The sequence below is a fragment of the Nyctereutes procyonoides genome, unplaced genomic scaffold (genome assembly GCF_905146905.1).
Source record: "Nyctereutes procyonoides isolate TBG_1078 unplaced genomic scaffold, NYPRO_anot_genome, whole genome shotgun sequence".
NCBI lineage: Eukaryota > Metazoa > Chordata > Mammalia > Carnivora > Canidae > Nyctereutes > Nyctereutes procyonoides.
In genome coordinates, this window is record NW_026575128.1 from 27,422,793 (window position 1) to 27,426,291 (window position 3,499).

Below are 3,499 nucleotides of genomic sequence, written 5' to 3' on the forward strand. Positions count from 1 at the left end.
TAGCTTGGCAAAGTGTCTCTAAAATATAGTTTTGCAGGCTTCTAACCCTGTTGCCACAGAAGGAAGTACAGAAGGATATGGAGTTGAGGACAATTAAATGATGCACAATTCAACATTTGGTAAATAGTTTTACAATATATTGCTACCAAGAGATGACCAAGACAAAAGACATGTTCTGTGTATGAGCTAAGTGGGGATAAAACACTTCAGGATCGTGGTACAGACTTCCAAGGGAGAGAGGCTGAGTAAAGGCAAAGGCTATTGGATATGTCCTATTTCATGATTGATGTAAATTTTAAAATATAACAGTAGGTGCTCAGAACTTGGTAATGAAAACTCCCAGTTAATACTCCCTTCCCTTAAGAAAAACCCAAATGTTCCAAAGAAAAAGAACTGCTGCTATATAATATCATTCTCACTGACTTAGATTATGAGTTCTGGAATCAGACCTATCTGAATTTGAAGTTGGCCTCTGTTATTTACTGGCTGGGTGACATTGGGGCATTGAGTTATTTAAGCTCTCTGAACTTCATTTTCCTAACTAACCTCAAATGGATAGAATCCACACCTAATAGGATTGTTATGAAAATGACAACAGGTAACATAAACCATCCAAGCACATAATACATGGCCAATAAATGTTAGCTTGATTCCCTGCAGCTCCTGCCACTTTGAATATGTATGATTCAGGTTAAAATTATTATTCTGGAATGGATTGTTCCTACACAGAATTAGGATCACATTTTCTTTTCCGACCTTTTTGACTACTTATACATGAAATTGCTAAAATTATTACTTGTAAGGAATTAAAGTTGGTGGTCAGTCTTTAGGTCTGACTAGATTATAGATATTATCAGTAAATATTGAAGATGGGATGCCTGGGTGGCTCAGCGTTAAGCATCTGCCTTCAGCCCAGAGTGTGATCCTGGAGACCCGGGATCGAGTCCCGTATCGGGCTCCCTGAATGCAGCCTGCTTCTCCCTCTATGTCTCTCATGAATAAATAAATAAAATCTTTTTTAAAAAAGTAAATATTAAAGATGAGTAAGCATTTGTACAGAGGGAAATAATTTGAATATTCTTCAATTCAGAGCATTTAAAAAATGTTACAAAGAGTAATCATTTGTGGTCCCTGTCCACTGCCACCCACTCCGGACACAGAACATCCAATCATGAATAAAAATGAGCTGGTGCAGAAGGCCAAACTGGCCGAGCAGGCTGAGCGATATGATGACATAGCAGCCTGTATGAAGTCTGTAACTGAGCAAGGAGCTGGATTACCCAATGAGGAGAGGAATCTTCTCTCAGTTGCTTATAAAAATGTTGTAGGATCCCCTAGGTCATCTTGGAGGGTCATCTCAAGAATTGAGCAGAAGACAGAAGGTGCTGAGGAAAAACAGCAGATGGCTCAAGAATCCAGAGAGAACACTGAGACCGAGCTAAGAGATCTCTGCAATGATGTCCTTTTTGGAAAAGTTTTTGATCCCCAATGCTTCACAAGCAGAGAGCAAAGTCTACTATTTGAAAACGAAAGGAAAAAAAAAAAAAAAGAAAAAGAAAGGAGACTACTACCATTACTTGGCCGAAGTTGCTGCTGGTGATGACAGGAAAGGGATTGTGGATCAGTCACAACAAGCATACCAAGAAGCTTTTGAAATCAGCAGAGAGGACATGCAACCAACACATCCTATCAGATGGGGTCTGGCCCTTAACTTCTCTGTGCTCTATTACGAAATTCTGAACTCACCGGAGAAAGCCTGCTCTCTTGCAAAAACAGCTTTTGGTGAAGCCATTGCTGAGCTTGATACATTAAGTGAAGAGTCATACGAAGACAGCACGCTAATAATGCAATTACTGAGAGACAACTTGACATTGTGGACATCGGACACTCAAGGAGACAAAGCTGAAGCAGGAGAAGGAGGGGAAAATTAACCGGCCTTCCAACTTTTGTCTGCTTCATTCTAAAATTTACACAGTAGACCATTTGTCATTCATGCTGTCCCACAAATAGTTTTTTGTTTATGATTTATGACAGGTGTATGTTACTTCTGTTTGAATTTCTATATTTCCCATGTGGTTTTTATGTTGAATATTAGGGGAGTAGAGCCAGTTAACATTTAGGGAGTTATCCATTTTCATCTTGAGGTGGCCAATATGGGGATGTGGAATTTTTATACTACTTATAAATGTTTGGCATGGTACTTTTGGTACATTGCGGCTTCACAAGCGCCAGTGTTAAAACTGCTTCCATGTCTAAGCAAAGAAAACTGCCTACGTATTGGTTTGTCCTGGTGGGGAATAAAAGGGATAATTGGTTCCAGATACAGGTGTAGTTATTGTGGGTACTTTAAGGTCTGGAGGGCTTACAAGGCTGTAGTGGAAATGGGTATCCCGTAGATATTACATGTGAACCATGAGTATCTGTGGAATACTCATTCTTAATGTGCACACCTTTGACTACAGTTGCAGAAGTGTTCCTTTAGTTGTGACCCAATTTACCCTGGATAAGGGCAGAAACAGTTCACATTCCATTATTTGTACAGTTACCTGCTGTTTGCTTTCATTATTTTTGCTACACTCCTTTTATTTGTATATGTTTTAGGCAACCTAAGAACAAATGTACAAGTAAAGATGCAGTAAAAATGAATTGTTTGATATCCATTACTTTATGTATATCAAGCAGAGCGGCAAAACAAAAATCCCATGTATTTAACTTTTTTTTTAGGGTTTTTTGTTTTGGTTTGGTTTTTCAATTTTGTGATTTTTTTTGATACTTGCCTAACATGCATGTGCTGTAAAAATAGTTAACAGGGAAATAACTTGAGATGATGGCTAGCTTTGTTTAATGCCTTATGAAATTTTCATGAACAAAAAAATAAAAATAAATAAAAATTAAAAAAAAGAAATTTTCATGAACAATCCAAGAATAATTGTTAAGGACACATGTATTAAGCTCATGTAAGTGGAATAAAAGTTTTATGAATGGAAAAAAAAAAGAATAATCATTTGTTGGCCTAAGACCCTGGTGTTTACTTTGAATATTATTAATACCCAAAATAAAGATCTTGTATCTGGTTTTCCCCTTTGAAATGCATCATGTCAGAGATTAATATAGATTTTTGGTAATTTGAAGAGAATGTTATGTAATAACAGATTAAAAATAGTTTATTAGTGTTAAAAAGATACATAGTTTTAAGTTTGCTAGTCATTATTTCTTACCATATACTGCTCATGTTTGAAAAACACATTGACTTGAAGCTAATTTGTTATTGGATACAATAAATATTCAATAGATAACTAGAGTATTGCCAGGTACTGATATAAAGCCTACTATTTAAAGATGAGAAGGCACAGTTCTGGCTTTCAAATAGTTTGATTAGGCTAGAAAAAACAATTATAATATAAAATATCATTGCTTGAAATGGGCTATGCAGAAAGTACAGTGGTGATGTGAGAGGGAAGCAATTAAATCTACTAAGGATAGTTGAGGAAAAATAGTA

At 36.4% G+C, this 3,499-nt stretch overlaps 1 pseudogene; it reads left to right on the forward strand.

Annotated features, from left to right (window-relative positions):
- The first annotated feature begins 1,171 nt into the window (after positions 1-1,171).
- Positions 1,172-2,595, forward strand: LOC129520799 (14-3-3 protein zeta/delta-like; annotated as a pseudogene).
- Positions 2,596-3,499: the final 904 nt, after the last annotated feature.